Source organism: Castor canadensis, chromosome 1 (genome assembly GCF_047511655.1).
Source record: "Castor canadensis chromosome 1, mCasCan1.hap1v2, whole genome shotgun sequence".
Lineage (NCBI taxonomy): Eukaryota > Metazoa > Chordata > Mammalia > Rodentia > Castoridae > Castor > Castor canadensis.
The window spans coordinates 165,391,137-165,410,062 of record NC_133386.1 but is presented as its reverse complement, the minus strand read 5'-3'; the positions used below and the strand labels follow the sequence as shown (position 1 = coordinate 165,410,062).

General features: G+C 38.2%; 1 protein-coding gene across 3 annotated transcripts in view; it reads right to left on the bottom strand.

The window, feature by feature from the left end:
• LOC141411449 (uncharacterized) overlaps positions 1-18,926 on the bottom strand; it is a 146,806-nt gene that overhangs the window by 19,025 nt on the left and 108,855 nt on the right. For all 3 annotated transcript variants that reach the window (XR_012436198.1, XR_012436200.1, XM_074043222.1), the window contains one exon: positions 18,635-18,870. The gene's annotated coding sequence lies outside the window, so the exon portion shown is untranslated. The remainder of the gene's footprint in view (positions 1-18,634; positions 18,871-18,926) is intronic.

Sequence of the window (18,926 nt, the reverse complement as noted above, 5' to 3'; positions counted from 1 at the left end):
CAAAATCACATAGCCAGTGGCAACCTCAAGATTCAAAAATCAGTGTTGTCTGGCTCTATATACAGTGATTAAAAGTATATGATTTGAACTCTAATCTTCACATAGACCTTGGTCCAGCCAGCACCCCTAAGCCTAGTGTCTTCGTAACACTAAACCGTGGCAAGATTCTGTATATAATAGATGAATCCATTCCTATGATGCACTCAATCCAACATTTGTGCTTAATCTAATATTTGATACAAAGAAATGCTCAGTAAATATTAGCTACTAAGGTTTTCTGCTAGACTTCACTGTTTCTCTTAAGTATTGCTCCTCTGTAACTCAACATCTTCTCAGGTACGAAAGAATGTGGGAAGTTGGAAAAAATATGATGGGGTATAATGGATGTGTTTATGACTGTACAGCTCACACTGACTTTCTCTGAGGATTATCTTTGGTCCATAGGTGCAGACTGGGTGGATGAGGTAAAGTTGACTGGATCAGAGGTGAACACTATCTTAAACAGAAACAATAAGGTTCTTCCTAATAGGAATTTTAAAAAGTCTTGCATATTTCTGAAACTATTATACGTAAACCTAAGAGTGGTGGGATGACTGTATGCTGCCTTGTGAACTGGGAGGCAGAGATAATTTGCAGACAGTCAGATAAAAGCAGTCTGCAGAGGAAGACAGAAATAAGACAAAATTCACTGCCTCAGTCTCTTCCTAAGACCTAGCTATAACTCTGTCATGGGATTCTACTTCCATTTTCTCCTTGCTGCTTATGATCACTCAAGAAATTCCACCTATTGCAGAGTCTTGTAACTCTGGATTACTCAGTCCCCATTGTGCTGGAGTCCAACCCCCCAAGTCACAAGTCACAAGTCTTGCTTCTTTAGGAATGAGGACACTGAAGGTGCATACAAAGCACCTAAGGGAAAACTTAAGTTATAATGTGTCTGCCTGAAGCTACGTGATAAACCTACATGATAAACTATATAAAATATTACCACCTAAGATTTTAGGAGTTCCAACTTGAATTTGAGCTCCAACCATCACTTCTCACTCAGACCCAGTCATGCTCGGTGCAGGCAAGATTGCCAGGATTTGCACGGGGGAATAAAGCACCACCCGGGAGAAAACTCAGTCTGTGGGAAAGGAATTAGGCATTCAGTCTTTACACCATTATATATATATGTATGTATATCTATCTGCAGGAACTCCTGTGGCTATTAGAAATAACTCAGAAAGAGAAGACTTTTAAAATAATAATGGAAGTACTGTAAGATCAATTAAGGTTGAGGAAGAGGTAGAAGCAGTAAAGCACAGTTTAGAAATGGCAGTAACACATGGGACATAAATATGTACTCAGGCAACTGCAAAGATTGTGACCAGATGACCTGAAAGAATTTAATGAAGCTAAAAATTCAGGCCAGTGATGTGAAGTACAAATGGCTGCTGAATTGCTGAACTGAGAGTCATCCAGCCTCTTTTTCCTTAATGCAAATGGTAACCCCAGAGATATACAAAGAAGTTTCTCCTGTCCTTTTTGAATATCATTGCAGGTATTCTCATCAGAGAGCAGAGAGGATGCCAGCCAGCAAAGGAGAAAAGCAAGTCTCCACTTGGATTTTCCTGGTATCACAAGTGTGGTGACTTGTACAATATTAACTCGGAGGTATCTGACAGATTATCAAGTGCCCTGAGGATGTGAGCATCCTCCACTGGGGGAAGCTGATCCCAGGCAGACCATTGTGTAGAAAGGCAGAGTGGAATTTTGTGATAACACAACACGTGAGAGAACCAACTGTAAATGATGGTGCTACCACTTACCAACTATGTGACTTTGAGGATGTTAATTAACCAATCTGATTTCCATTTCTCTTTATGAAAACTGGAACAATAATATAAAATGCCAATAATTAATTATATACAATGCCATTTACTTTTCCTGTTATAAACCAGTTAGGTTATAGCCTTTAAACTGCATTGTTATTTTGTTTCCCATTCCTTCATTCAAAACTCAAGTGCCCAGGGGACCACAAGTTATCTTAAGTAAGCATGGGGCCAAGTGGGGACCAGGGCACACAAGAGAGTGCCTGCCCCATCTGAAGAGGCTTCATTATATTCAGCCTACCCTTGCCCATGGAAATGCCAGTCCAGGATTATCAGTTGTGACTTTTAAAGAGAAGCCAGAAATCTGGACATTCTCATTTATTTAATAATCATCATCATTGTCATTATTATTAATTACTTTGGCAGTACTGGCATTTGAACTTAGGGCTTTGAATTTGCTAGGCAAGTGCTCTGCCATTTGAACCACACCTCCAGCCCTTTTTGCTTTTGGTTATTTTTAACATGGGGCCTTGTGCTTTTTCCCTGGGGATGGCCTTAGACCTCTGTCTTCCTACCTATGCTTCCCTCATAGTTAGGAATACAGGTATGAGCTGCCATGCTTAGAAAACTCATTAAAAATGTTGCAGCTATTTCAAAATTTTAAAACACCTTATAAGGCAAATCCACAACAGACTACAATCAGCCTCTGGGTGATGGTGGCTTACTAGTCTACTAGCTGTGTTTTGAGAGAAGACATAACCATGAGATTTTAGCTTTAAGGCATCCCTGGCTCCCTCTACACAGAAGGCCATATGACAGAGAAGAGGAGACAAAATGGTTACTGTGGCTGTTCTCTAAAGAAGCTTCTGGTTATCCACATTGGATCAAAGGCTCCCAAGTCCCACCTGCAGCTCCCAGAAGTCCCAAGGGATGACATCTCTCCACTCTGATCTTCCCACACTGGGACTCAGATGCTAATGAGGCTAAAGTCCCCATATACATGAGATTTCATGTTCTCTTCTTAGTGGCCCTTGACTCCCATGACAACTGGACAGTAGAGATATCCTTTATGCAAAGCTGAGGGATTGTATTTACAAAGCTTGTCAAAGGATTGATTGATTTTGACATTATCTCTCAGGCTGCTCAAGCTGAGATGAGAAACCAATTATCTTGGGAATCAGGTAAAGGAGGAAATGTCACTGAGAGAGACAGCCATAAACAAATGCAGATGGAGGTCCCTTGAGAAACACTGGCGGCAGAGGAAGTCAACACATTACAATAAGGTCATGGCCTCAGTGGATTAAGAGGCTATCAGACTCACAAAGAACATGATGATAGTTAAATGCATCCTAGCCCAGCAGAGAAGGAACACTCTTCTAAGATTTTTTCTTCAATAATCAGGCAATTGAAAAATCATATATGACTAGCACTGCAGGCAGAGCAAAAGGAGATAATTCACATGTATTCACATAGAATATCCATTGTGTTCTCTGAATAGTGCTTTATGTATTTTCTCTAGCTATGGGACTTGGCACAAGTTACCTAGTCATATTGAGACTCAATTTCCATCTGTAAAAGAAAAGTGATGCTTGTCTTGTAGGCTGACCATAAGAAATAAGTGTGTAAATCCCCTAGTATTGTGCCTGGTGCATATTAAGTATGCAATAGATCAAGGCTACCATTATCTTATTATCAATGATTTCTCACAACATCCCACGGATATTATCTGTATTGCATGTGCTGAAATTTTGCTTGTCAAAATTGTTGCTTGGATTCAAATATGGGATTTTTTATGATAATATTTTTTGACAAAGTTTTTTTTTTTCTGGGTTAGTAATATTGCAAGCCCATGTTCTAAAATTTTTTTTTCTAACCAAAATTAACCCCCAATTAAACCCTCCCAAAGTCCTTGGTTCATAATCAGTGTCCCCTCTGCCCTGGATCATGGTATTGGGGTATCCTTTCCTTACCACCTCACTCACATGTCACACAGCTGTCATCTAATACAGGAAAGATCTGACAGGGTCTGTACCTCTACACTATATTCCCACTTTCTTGTTCCTCTTATTCCTTTCCTGAACTTTGTCTTCTGTACTTTGATTGCTCCTTTGACCTCCTGACATATGACTTGGCCTCTTTGCTTTGACCCTCAGATCTCTGTTCAACATGGCTTTAGTGTAGCTGTTTCAATGTAGCTGTTTCCTGTCCACCTTGGGAGCCCGTAAGTCTACCTTGCTCATGCTTGATCTGATTGGGATGAGACTGATATGTAGTGATATTTAGCAGAATCAACTCCTAGCCCTGTGTTAGAAGAAGGAGAGGAGAATTAAATCCACAGCATGGGTGAGGGACCCCAGGAAACTACTCTGTTATTGAAGAGGAGCTGAGAATTGTTTCTAAATTATTCTTTACTTTGAGGACTAAACCACACATGGTCAATTTGAATAGCAGAGTCTACTATTTTTTTAGTAACAACTTACTATAAAATAAAGGCAGGTAGGATTTAAAAAAATCATTTCAGTGTTAAGTCTGTCTCAACCTGATATCAGAAACATTAAAAAGTGGTATAGGCATGTGTGTGTGTGTGCTGCAAGAGGTTAACATGTGTTTTATAACAAAGGATGTTTATTACTACAGTTTGGTGACATTTACATTTTACTCAGGATCAGTTTTAAAGCAAAAGATTCATCTGACAATGAGTGAAGTCAAGGTCTCCATGTATCACCTGTCAACAGGATGGCAAGCTAGGCCCTGCACTAATCACAGGAGATGGAGAGCTGAGTAAGACATGATGTTGCCTGGAGAACTCATTCTTCATAGGAGAGAAAAACTGGTGTATGGAAAATGCCACCATCGAGTGTTATGAAGAGACTTGAGCTGTTAACCCAACCTGAGGTCTCAGGGATAAAGGTAGTATATGTAACTGACACTTATTAATAACTGACACTGCTGTAAGTGCTTTCCACCCTTACCCTTTAATCCTAACAACTGTTTCATGAGATAAGAATGATCACTTTGGCTCTTATTCAAATCAGGAAACTGAGGCACAGAGAGCTTAAGTAATGTGCTCAAAGTCAATCAGCTAGCAAGTAGCAGAGGCAGGACACAATCTAGGAAGTCTAAGCATTACAAATTAATCAGAAAAAGAAAGGAAAAACAACAAGGTAAGCAAAGGTATAGAAGAGTAAGACAACATGGGTGTGAAAGGTCAGTGATAGTTATGCAGCAGATACTGCTAGTGTCATGCCTATATACCTTAGTTGTTTTCTGGAGAACTCTTCTCCCATTTTTCTTTTTTTTGGTGGTACTAGGGTTTGAAATTAGGGCCTCATGCTGGCAAGTAGGTGTTCTACCACTTGAGCCACTCGACTAACCCTTTTTTACGTCAGGTATTTTTGAGATAGGATCTCACAAACTATTTGCCTGAGCTGGCCTTGAACCACAATCCTCCTGATCTCTGCCTCACAAGTAGCTAGGATTGAGGCATGAGCCACCAGTGTCCAGCTCTTCTCCCATTCTTGACCTGAAGGCTTTTCTCTAAATCAAGGGAGGTAGCTTTGCATTTATTGGTGGGCTAAATGTTCTGGCAATTAATACTTTAGCACACTGGGGTGTGCTGATAAGAATTGATGTATAAATACCCCATCTCCTTTACTCTTCAGGCTGAGGTATGTGCCCTGGCATTGCCTTTAAGGAATGAACTCATTTGACTTGGTAACACATTTTATAGAGGCCACCTCACTTTACTTCATTGCTTCCCCATTCCTTACTTATTGGTCTTTCTTGCACTTCCTAAATTTAAACCTCTTAATCTCAAATGTTTGTCCCAGGGTCTGCTTCAGGAAGAAATACAAGTTAATGCTAAAATATAAAGTGGGAATCTGAAGAGGTGTGGCAGGGTTAATCTAGTCCAAAGACTGCCATACATCCACAGACAGATGCTAGTTACCAGCCTAGGACATTGTATATTTGTGGACTCAGAGAAAAAATAACGTGTGCACGTGTGATATCACTGCAGAAAGTTCCCATGATATCATTTGTCTGTCCCATGTCCATTTTATAAATAATCTATTTGAGCCCTAGAGTGGGAAAGACTTGTCCAGAGTCCCTTAGCTGGTGAACTCTAAAGCATAGGATTTTGATCCTGAACACTGATAATAGAGATTCCAACTCACTAAAGCACTTTAAGGAGGTGTTTGGAATAATTTCTGTACCACCTTATCCACCTTTATTAAAATCATTAAGGTTATGACTTTGAGAAACTCAGTTTAGGGCTCTATCTTTCTCAAAAACCATTATGTGCTAACCAACCCACCAGATTTAGCCAGGGCCTACAGTGTTGAGAAATGGAGAACTATGGTGCAGTTTTCAAATAAACTAGAGTTTAAGATTTATTAGCCATTGGCATTGCCATGTTGGTACAAACTGCTAATCCCAGCACAGGGAGGCAGAGACAGGAGGATCACAAGTTTGAGGCTAGCCTGAGAAACATAGAAAAACCCCAGCTTAAAAAGCAGAATAAAAAACAAGGATTAAAGATGTAGTTCAGTGGTAGTGTCCTCGCCCAGGATGCGTAAGGCCCTGGGTTCAATTCCCACAATGACAAAAACAAAAACAAATTATTAGCCACTTGATCAACCAGATCACGTCTAAAAAACAGTGATAGAGAAAATTGCATGAAGACATGCATATATGTGCACAGTACAACACTGTCTATAAGAGAATAAAAGCAAGGGAAGCCACCTGAGTATCTATCAATGCAATGTCATTGAATAAAATGAAGATAATCTACAAAGATATCCATGCTATACTAAGTGAAAACACACAAATATGGTATGATTTCCTTTTTGCTTAAAAAAGAAAAGCTTATATGGAGATATTTTCTTTGTAAGCCCAAGAAAATTCTAGAAAGATACACATCAAACTTGTTAACAATGTGTGGTTGCATAATTTGGGGGACATTAACTTGCATTTGTCCACCTCAAGTTTCCTCCCTCCCTCCATTGTAAGCAGATGGTCAAGGCTTTTTTGTGGCCTCTTGCCACAAAGGAAATAATTGTCTAGGGCCAAAAGCCAAAGTTTCTGCAAGAGACTTCCAATTCTGGTCCTGAATTATATAAAACCTAAACTCATTGAGGAGATAATACTTGGTGTCTTAGAGTGCTGGAGAGAGAGGGGAAGGGATTTGAAATGGAAATGGGATTGAAGTCTGTGAGTTCTCGAGCAATCTCAAGAGGAAGAAGACCTCAGGGAGACTGGCCTTGGGAACTTCATCGAAAATTTTCCTGACTTTATAGGAGGCAGCTGAGGACCCAGGAATGAAAGTGATCCTGTAGTCTGAGAGCATGGACATCTCAGTAGTAAATGTAGTAGACAAGTCCCATGGCTGACAAAACCTCCTTTGAACTCAATGATACACAAAACACCAATACACTTGTCCATCCCTGAGTGTGACAATGACTGACAGGGAATTCCCAGTCACTTGAAAAGATGAAGAGTGGCTACAGGCTCAGAATTGGATTTGATTTTATGTAGTAACTACACATTCATATTCACTACAAGTAATGAGACTGAATGTTCAGAGAGAATATCACATCTTACATAATGTAATTTTTAAGTGGTAGAATCATGAATAGTTTTGATTTTTCTTTCCTCTTAAGTATTTTTCTAATATCATGAATTTTAATGTTCATTAATTTATCCCACCCTCTCAATCTGGTGGTGACCTCTCCAGAGGGACAGGCTCATTGACAAAAAGCTCCATTTCTGACCACGAGATGTGGATCCAGCTTATTCATTTAAACATCAGTAGAAAGATTTTCATACTCAAGTGGGCTTGGTGCTCACCCCTGTAGGACCTGAATTTTTGGATTTCTTGAATGCGCTGAAATTTTCTGCTCTCTCAGAAATGAATACTCTACTTCCTTCAATGTTGAGACTTTACTTTTACACCCATGCATTCTCCAGGTCTCCTTGAGATTCTTGTTAGATTTCTTTGGCCAGAATCCCTCTAAGGAAGAGAAAAAGACCTGTAGGGATGGCTAAGAAGGACAGAAGCTATGGTCATAGCCAGGAATATCTGCAGACGACCTGGTGGACTATGTAGTCACAATGCTACAGAAAAGATGAAAAATTGTGAAAGATACAATAATTCCGTTTAAGCTTCTTGAATGGAAGAAAAAGGAATGAGCATTTTCTCTACATCAGTCCTCAGGTCCCACCAATCCATACAGTCTTAGTATCCAGTGCTCTCCAACACACAACCTCCCAGCTATTAGGCTAACACATTCCACAGACCCCTCTGTGACACAGGCCCAATCTTCTGTTCTTCGTACAAGCTGCTACTCCTTCTTCCTGAGCCACTACACTGCCCTTCTCCTAGCTTAAACCTATTTATCTCTCTGTGAAGCTTCTCTACCTCTTCCTGGTGACAGTCATATGCTCTGAATCTAGATGTTAAACACTTGCTGGTATTTAACAGGGTTCTCTAGAAAACTCTGTGTGTGTGTGTGTGTGTGTGTGTGTGTGTGTAGAGAAGGAGAGAGAGAGGGCTTCAAGTAATTGGCTCAGGCATTGTTGGAGCCAGTGAGTCCATATCTGTAAGGTAAACTGGAAGCAGGAAATTAAGATTTGATATTGTAGTCTTCCATCTAAACTCTACAGGGCAAGCCAGGCCTGGTGGTACACTCTAGAGTTCCAGCTTTTCAGAAGGGGGAAACAGGAGAATTTGAGTGTTCAAGATCATCCCAGGCAAAATTAACACAATCCCCTATCTTAAAAACAAAATGAAAACAAAAGGACTGGGAGCACAGCTCAAGTGATACAAGGTCCTGGGTTCAACCTCCAACACCTCAAAAATAAAATAACACAAAATAAAATCCTTAGGGCACACATGGCAGGTTAGGCTGGAAACTCAGACAAAATTTTCTTCCTTCCTTCCTTCCTCCTTCCTCCCTTCCTTCCTTCCTTTCTTTTCTCCTTTTTTCTCTTACTATATAGGCCAGGCTAGTCTCAAACTCTTGATCCTCCTGCCTCAGCCTCCCAAATGCGTGACATCACAGGTACATGCCACCACAGCAAGCCTCAGACAGGATTTCTATAGTGCAACCTTGAGTTCAAATTCCTTCTTCTTTGGGAAATTTCAGTATTTGTTCTTAAGACCTTCAACTGATTGGATGACATCCACCAACAGTATAGAGATTAAACTCTTTACTCTAAATCTACTTATTTAAAAAAACGTCTAAAAAAATACAGCACCATTTAAATTGGTGTTTGACAAAATAACAAGGCACCATACCCTAGCCATGTTCACAGATAAAATTAACCAGCACATTTAGTCATATTATTCTATTATTTAAATGTTTGAATCGTCTGTCTTCAATAGGATTTTAAGTTATTGGAGGTCAGGGAAGAGAATGACATCATGACCTCAGGCAGAGATATGTCTTCATATTGTAGTCAGAATCTCCAATACCCTACACCTTCTGTGATATGAACATTCAACTGTCCAGGGATAGATAATGTGAACTTATCCATTTTTTCTGCTACAGCCTCCTAGAAGTTACATGTGGAAATGGGGTTTTTATTGGAGTTTAATTCAGCAATGGAATGCCAAACAAATCTCTACTAAAACCTGAGTTATCAGTGACAGTGGGAATAAACTGCTAAGAGTCATGATTGAAATTTATGTTTACCTCTGGATATTTTTAAGCTGTAGTAACCATGACAGATGGTTGGTCAATCATTAATTGGGCCATCTTTTCTCTTCTCTGCTCCCCTGCCTCCTAAGAGTCTAGATAAACACACACTCTCACACACACACACACACACACACAAACACATATCCACAATAATGTGAGTGAATGAATCTTTGCCTGAATTAACTTAAGATTGATTAATTACTTTGAAGTCAAGCTTGATGAATTCATCTTAGTCTATCTTCATGAAGGTGTCTGAGGATCTGAGTCAGAGAAAGAAGGATACCAAAAGGGGAAGCAAAAGGGACAATTTGTCTGTCTATCAGCTTTGCTTCTGCTATCCCTGTGGAGTTAACCAGAACAAATAGCAGCACTTCACAACTGGACCTCACTTCAGTTGGCAATGACCATAGACACAACCCCACTTGAAGAAGATCTTTGGTGTAGTGGAATGAATCATCTCTTGGCTGTCCTGTTCTTTCCCTAAAACTTGCCATCTCTGAAAGAGATGGGATATATTATATTTTAATATTTAATATAAAGTACATACAAGTAGTAATTCATCTGCCTGTATCATATTCCTAGAAGTATATTTAGAATTTTAAGCTGTTCCAACAATTACACATTTTGCCAGATTCTAGTCATTGAGGGAGTTGTGTTTAAACATCTGTTGACTGCAGATGTTAAGCAGTGTGAAATAGTCTTTTAAGATGCCAAAATGCAATTAAAACCATAATATTTTTCCTAGTAACACATCATGCTACATCAGTGGAAATTCAGAAAGATAAAACTTAATGAACAATGAATAGTAATAATTCCCTAAATAAATTAGCTGTGGCTCATGGCAGCTAAATTACCTTTTAACTAACTTACGTTAAATCACCAATGCCAATTTTCCCAGCCCTTAAAGAGAGCTAATTTTTTTTTTTTTTTTTTACAAGCCAAGTCATAGCCAGGTAAATGGAGTGCAAAGAAAAACACCTCTTTGGCTCAAAGGAGGAAGATAATTGGAAAACACACTTGCCTTACTTTTCAGTTGGCCTTTGAACCAGAAGATGTGAGCATTTAAAACACTAAAATGTCAACTTTTCTCTTGAAAGCCAGTGTGAAGGTGTCTGATTTATATGTGGGCTCAAGATTCAGGAAAAATTCTGTGGAATGCAGCCTTGACATGTCTCAACCTGGTTGATGAGCTCTACTCCAAAGAATAGAAGAAACACATCTGCAATATGAGCAGAGAGGATTTCTTGTCTGTGTTCCTAGGGTTTGAAGCTGCCTTGTTCTTGTTCCTGGGTGGGGAAGTAGGGACATTAGTTGAGCTTCCAAAAGAAAGAGCTTCCTCTTGAGCACGAATTAAGCAATATCAAGAAGCCTGAAAATAGCTCTCTATTGTGCCTGAAATTCAACTGTTAGGATATTTCTTTAGGTTTAAAACCTTGAAAGCTCTATAATGTTCCTGAGTAGAACAATAAAGCCATTAGTAGTCAATGGCTCTCTTTAATTTTTCCATTTCAATCTTAGGTCTAATTTTATCTACTTCCTGAAATGTTTCATGTTTTCATGAGGATTGGGCCTACATATGTAAACTGATCAAGTAAATCTTAATTTGTAGACTAAACCAGACCAAATGTCAGTCAAGATTCTTTGCTGGACAAAAGTAAATTTCATCAAATTAGTTTATCCACTATTTCTTAAAGTGATCACTGATTGTTTGACCATTGGTTATGTGCTAATGCATACCCTAGCTCCTAGTTCCTAGGTGAAACTCTATAATCTCTTTTTTCTAGCATTCTATCAGTTCAACAGGGTCACAGGCACAATCCTAGGCAATCATAAAACAGTGTGATAAGTTGTTGTCTCATGCAGAGTCACACTCTTCCTGGTCCAGGCAGTGTGTTGATGAAAATGTCCTTGACTTTTCAAGTACAATGAAAAAGTTAATAAAGAAATGCTAGAGGAGGTCAAGCAGAATGGCAGATTAGAAGTACCCACTGTTTTGACTCCACGAATGAGAAGAGTTAAGCAAAAAAGGAGAGACTATATTCTGAAGAAAGAAAGACAAGAAGAGAATCAGGAATTATGAGAGAGGTGGCAGGACAGAAGAAAAGCACAGAGAAACTGAAGTAGCAGATAAAAGCAGCGAGCACATGAGCTAGGCCCATCCCCAGCTCCTTGGGAGAGGAAAAGGAAGCTGAAGATGCCTTCACAAAGTAAGCCAGATAGCCCTGTGACAGACTGCCCTCCTGAGGGAGTTTCATCACCTGAGGATCAGGCAGAAACAAAGCACTGAGCCTGTGGCTGGTTTAGAATCTGGCCTCCAGGTCCTGCCTCCTGGCTGCCTGCATTGACTGCTAGGTGGGTCAGAGCCCTGAGCTCAGACTCCCACTCTCTGATGCACTCAGGGGTCACCCTGAGGTTTAGGTATTGCTGCTCCTGGGGACACAAACCAAGGGGCATGCGGAACAAGTGGGAACCCGTCCAGCCCATACCTTATAAAACTTCCTGTGGCAAACGGTGGCTCCAAAACCACAAGTAAGGAGAACTTCTATAGTAAAAATTCTCAAAACGGAGAACTTACCCTTCTACAAGAGACTCCACTAAATTTACTTCAATCAGAGCAGAGCTGAGGATCAGCCCTGGTGCCTAGAGCATGTGGGTGAATGCTTGGCTGCTGACTCATAAGCCCCCAGTCCAATGGTGAGAAATGGCACCTCAACCCAGCCACTATATTGTCCTACTTGAACACTGAGAATATTTCAACTGAAAGACTACAGGTGATTAAAGCTTCCAACTAATAACATGGCCTCATATGCATAAATCCTAATGTAGAAACACACGTAAGATGAAAAACAAAGCAACATGTCTCTTCCAAAAGTCAAGAATCTCACAATAAAGTACACGAACAACAGTGAAATGAATAAAATTTCAAACAACAAACTCAAAAGAGTTTTATTGAATGATCAATAAAATTGAAGAGGATATATATAAAACCACCTTAATGAATTCAAAGATGATAGAAATAAACAGCTGAATGAATTCAAAGAAAATTCATATAAAGTACTGAATGAAATAAGGAAGATAATGCAGAATATAAAAGAGGAATTCAATGAAGACTCAGAAATCCTTTAAAAATTTCAAATTGGAAACCAAATAACCCAAATAAAAACTCAGTTGAAAGCCCTTCTTATAGAATTAAAGAAGTTGAAAAGAGAGTATCAATGATCCAAAAATAAAATTGAGGAATTAGATCAATCAGAAAAAGACAAAAAATACTAAGAAAATATAAATACAACATGCAAGATCTCTGGCACACCATCAAAAGACCAAAACCTATGAATCAAGGGCATGGAGGAAGGAGAAAAGGTATAAGCTAAAGGCATAGAAAACATATTCAATAACAAAATAGCAGATAATCTTGAGAGAGTCATTTGGGTATAGAAGGCTTTCAGAACACCAAGCAGATAAGATCAGAAAAGAAACATCTCTAGACATATTAAAATTAAAACACTAAATATATAGACCAAAGAAAGCATATTGAAAGCTGCAAGAAAGAAATAACAAGTCTCATATAAAGGCAAACCCATCAAAATAACCATTTTCTCAGCAGAAACTCTAAAAATAAGGCAGGCATAAAATGATATATTCTAAACCATGGAAGAAAATAACTGTTAGGGCTAGTGAAATGACTCAAGTGGTAGAGCACCTATCTAGCAAGCATGAGGCCCTGATACCATGCCATAAATCCCAATACCATAAAAAAAAAGAAGAAAGAAAATAACTGTTAACCTAGATTAATTTATCCAGCAAAGGTATACTTCATAATTGAAGGAGAAATGAAAACATTCCACAATAAACAAAAACAAAAGAAATTCATGACAACTAAAACAGCACTGCAGAAGATACTTAAAAGAATCCTATACAGAGAAGAGAATGCAACCAGGAAAATACACAGAAGACTAAATCCCACTAGGAAAGTAGATTAGCAAATGAAGATTAGGAAAAAAGCAGACATCACAAAACAACAAAATGACAGGAAATGCTACATACACCTCGATATTAACACTGAATGTTAAAGGTTTCAATTCTCTGATCAAAAGACATAGAACAGCAGGTTGGATTAAAAACACCCAACCATTTGTTGCCTACAAAAATGTATCACACTGACAAAGACAAACTGGCTTCCGGTGAAAGGATGAAAAAAAGATTTTCCAAGTAAATGGATCCTAAAAGCTGGCAGGAGTATCTATGCTCATATCTAAATAGAACAGACTTCAAACAAAAATTAGAAGAGACAAAGAAAGTTACTTCATATTAATAAAGGGATCAATCCATCAAGAGAAGATAATAATTGTTAACATATATTTGCCAAATGTTGGCACACCTAATTTCATTCAATAAACACTGCATGTACACAGGTAGACAATAATAGTGGGAGACTTCAATACATCACTCTCACCAATAGATGGTCACCCAAACAAAAAAAATCAACAAAGAAATCTCAGAACCATATGACACTATATACCAAGTGAACTTAACAGACATCTACATAATATTTTATCCAGAAGCTACATGATATACATCCTTTTCAGCAGCCCATGGAACTTTCTCCAAAAGAGATCATATTTTAGAGCAAGTTTTAACATAAAGACATAAACCAAATCTTAACAAGCAAAATAAATTTTAAAATAATCCCCTATAGTCTATCAGACCAGAATGGAATAAAATTAGAAATCAATAGCAAAAGAAACTACAGAAAATATTGAAACACATGGAGAATGAACAATGCATTGTTGAACAACCAATGGATCATCAAAGAAATAAGGAGGGGAATAAAAAGTTTATGGAACCTAATGGAAATTAAAACACAATTTATGAAAGCCTTGGGGATAGAGCAAAGGCAGTGCTAAGAGGAACATTTATAGCTATGAGTACCTAAATAAGGAAAAAAAAAGGCAGAGATCTCAAACAAATAACCTAATCATGTATCTCAAGCACCTAGAAAAATAGGAGCAAGGCAACCCCAAAATTAGTATGTAGAAAGAAACGATAAAAATTAGGACAGCAATTAATGAAATGGTGACCAAAAAATAATACAAAGAGTCAATAAAATAAAAAGCTGGTTTTTGAAAAGATATATAAAATTGATGAAACTTTATCCAAATCAACCAAAGAAGCAGAAGAAAGGAGAAGACCAAAATTAAAAATCAGAGATAAAAAGGGGGATAACCACAACAAATATAAATAAAATCCTGGGAAATACTTCAAAAACATATACTAACAAACTGGAAGATCTAGAAGAAATGGCTAAATTTGTAGATGCATTTGACCTAAGAAAATTGAACCAAGAGGATATCAACCACTTAAACAGATCTTTAGTGAGCAATGCAATTAAAGCAGTAATAGTCTTCTGAGGAAGAAGAGCACAGAACTGGATGGATTCACTGTCAAATTCTACGAGATCTTTAAGGAAGGACTAACACCAATACTTCTCAAACTATTTCATAAAATAGAAAGGGAAGGAATGCTGTAAAACTCATTCTATGAAGCCAGTATTACCTTGATATCACAACAAAATTAAATTATGGACATAGCAAAACATTATGGAACAGTTTCCTAAACATATAATCACAGCAGTATGAACTCCAGACAGAAAACTTGTCTTTTTCAGATTACTCATGCTTCATGTTTCTCCTTCTTCCTTTGTCTTCAAGGCTGCCTTTGATGTTAATTTTGCTCAAAATTTATGAATATAAAATTCTAAATGTGAGAAAGAAGGACCTTTGCGTGGTTCACCTTGTAAAGTCTAGCTCTCTTTCATGGTTATGGAGAGCTTTGAATACGGGCTGAGACATTGGCCTTGTGTAGCAAACAACAGCCACAATTTAACATGGACATGATGAAATCAAGGCTTTAAAGAGATGAATTTCCAGCTCCTCTGCCCAGCCTAACTCCAAATCTGCCTTTCAGAAATGCATTTCTCTTATGCTAGGGTAGGAAATACAGAGGACTGAGGGCCCCAACAGGCAGAACGACACTACCAGTGCTAATCTAACCCTTTGAATATGATTGTGCTATTTTTTCATTGCAAACCTGTGGGAAATATAAAAAATGACGTCAACAAATATTCCTCCAGAAATTGATTTATTAGGCCAAATATGAAATTACTGATATTTCTCCAAGGAGAAACAAGATTGAAAGCTCCTACTTATAGGTTGCTTATAACAAGACACTTGTGTTTCAATTCCAGAAGTCGAGATTGAACTCCCAGAAATGAACTGGCAGCAATTCTCATGAATGAAATGACTATGAATCATTTCATTTTTGCAAATTAAACAAAGATGTGACTTAACAGGTGATGAGTTGGATGGATGTGCAATATTTCCACAAATGCTCAGCCACAATACTTACTTACATTATTGGTATGATTCGGAACCCTTTAAACATTCTTGCATCTGAGACTTATGAGAGAAAAGGAAGACAGCATATCTGTTTAAACAAGCTTAAAGAATTATTTTGGTAGAAGTCTGTCTTTCAGTGTTTCAGATGACATGATGGGTAGTTTTTAGGGAATGGAATGTTCTGCATTGTCAGGACATCCTATTAGAAATAAGTGTCTGCTTTTGAATTGTCCCCTCACCTAAATGAGAAATGAGGGCAGAAAAGACCAAAATGAACAATAATTTCTTAACTCTGCTTTTGCAAATCCAGAAGTCTATTTTACATCCCTGTGAGTATATAAAGCTATGCCATGAAATACAGTAGCCACTAACTACATGTGACTATAAATTCAAACCAATTTAAATTAAATTAAAAACTCAGTTTCTCTTCTACACTAGTCACATTTCAAGAGCTCCATAGCCATGTGGTTAGTACTACCATATTAAGCAGCAAAATTTAGGACATTTCCATTGTTCCAAATAGAGTGGGGTTATTGAAAAAATTCCCATTTCCCTAGTTTTAAAGTTAGAACAGTAGTATTTGTGTCTATAGACCACATAAAAAAGTATAATCTAAGATCAATAAGAATATACAGAAATTAATTTCTCTAAAATTTATTCTGAAATTCTGTAGCCTATGTTTAAATATTATAAGATTCTGAGTAATTATATCTCTAAATATTCAGAAAACAATGGCCAAACATTTTGGAGTCTACTTGAATAGCTAATTGGATTTTTGGAATTTGACACAAAATATTACTTTACTAGATCTCATTTGAAACTAAGAGAATGGCCTGTTTATATACTTAACTATAAGTAGTTTAACTATGTGGATGCATTGAGAAATGCTTCATTAAGTGCGTTTTTGTTACTGTATGAACATCAGAGCTTTTATTTATATAAACTATGATGGCTCCCATCTTGGTTTGGATATGAAATGTTCACTAAAAAGGCTCATGTGTTGAAGGCTTGGTCCCCGGGTAGTGGCACTACTGAGAGGTGGTTGGTTTTGAAGGAGCTGACTTCATCAATGCATTAATTCATTTCTGAGTTCATGGATGAATGGGTGGGACCTAGTTGGAGCAAGTATGTCACTGTGGGTAGGACTTTGAAGGGTATATTTTGTTCTCTGTCTCTGTCTCTCTCTCCTCACTCTGCTTGCTTGCCACTATAAGGTCAGCTGATTTGTTCTGCTACATGCTCCCTGCCATAATGCTCAGCCTCACTTCAGGACCACAGCAATGGAGCCAGTCATCCATGGACTGAAACCTCTGTGGCCCCAAATGAATCTTTCCTCTGTCAAGTTCTTTTATCAGGCATTTTGTCACAGCAATAAAAACCCAGCTGCCATGTCACCCACACAATATAATCTTATGGGCTCACTGTGGTGTATCTGGTTCATCATTGACCGAAATATGTGCTGCACACAGGATGTATTTGGAATAGTGATTGGAAAAGCCCAAGTACAATGAAGACATACCCATATAATGCTTATTGTCTATCTTATTCCTTGAGAAAGAAGACAGAGAACCAAAGGACAAGACACAGTTAGCAAATGGGAGTTTCTTCTTATATATTATCCGACAGAAACAACTCACCTGTTAGGCAGGTGACATGGAGAGGACAAGAGCAGAAGACTGCAAAAGGGCTGGAGGTAAAATTACTTTCAAAACTCCACAGTGGTTTATTTCAAAAAAGAATTCTAAATCTAATGAAATGATTTAGATGCATTGCTTCATCCAATGACAAAACCAGTGTCAGATTAAGCAGTGGCTGTCAACCAGTAAAAATTGGTGAAAAGATAATTTTCCCCTGTGGAGAAAAATATAGGCCATGATTTATTCATAATGGAATGGAGTGCCCAACTAGCACCAGTCACTGTGTTAAGTGTTTAGAGTTTGTTGAGAGAAATAGGCATTAAAGAGACAACCAAGCGGATAACTGTAACTGAATTATTACAGAAAAAAAGGATAGGGTCCTATGAAAGTATGAAGCCAGAGGAATAAACCTTCTGGGAATCAGAGGAAGTTTCCCTAAAGAAATGAAATTCATGGAGACTCCTAGAGATAAGTATAACTTATCCCAGTGAAGAAATGGGGAAAGGGCATTTTGGGTGGAGGATATGTATACAGAATCCCTAAAACAGGAAACAGCATGAAGCATTTGTTGTGTGGCTGAGTAAAGCAAGCAAGAAAGGGAAGAGAGTGTGATACTGAGGAATTAGGTGAGCACCAGCTCATCAGAACCCTATAGACCATGGTCAGTGAATAAATTCGTGAATGCAATATGCATTTATGTAAGTATTGCTGGCTTATGTTTTAATAAACATTATAATTCACAGAAAAAAGATATAAGTATGCAGAAGTGCATGATATAGAATGTTATCTAACTATCCAGGTCTATGAAAAGAAGGGTTTCCAGATGGAAGGAAACAGTGTTTTCAAAGTTGTGGAGGTACGAAAAAATATGATGTTTTCTAGAAATAGTGAGAGAAGACCAAAAGGAAAAGTTAAATTGTGGATGAGGCCAGATTGTTAATTTTTTAAAAATTTATCTTTTTTGTGGTCCTGGGATTAAGAACTCAGAGCCCTAGCATTTGGTAGGCAGATACTCTACCATTTGAGCCACACCCCCAGCCCAGATTATTGAGATTTTTAAATGACAGGATATGTGGAATGAACTTTACCTGTTATGCAGGAGATAAATTGTCATCAGGTTCAGGAATATACTGGTGATTCTATTTGGGCCGATTAGAAGTAAGAAGATATTTGCTGGGACTTCTTTGGGAAAGAAGCTTCTCCACGGTTTCCTGGGAGTGATCAGGGTGATGGGCTTTCTCCATCTGAAAAGTGGGGTGAGGATGTGGAGCTGGAATAGGTTCGGGCTTTCTATGGAGTGACGAGGAACCGGGATTTGACGAGCCTAACACAAGGGGAAGAGCAGAGGCAATGAGTCATCGAGAAAATAAAATGGTCCAT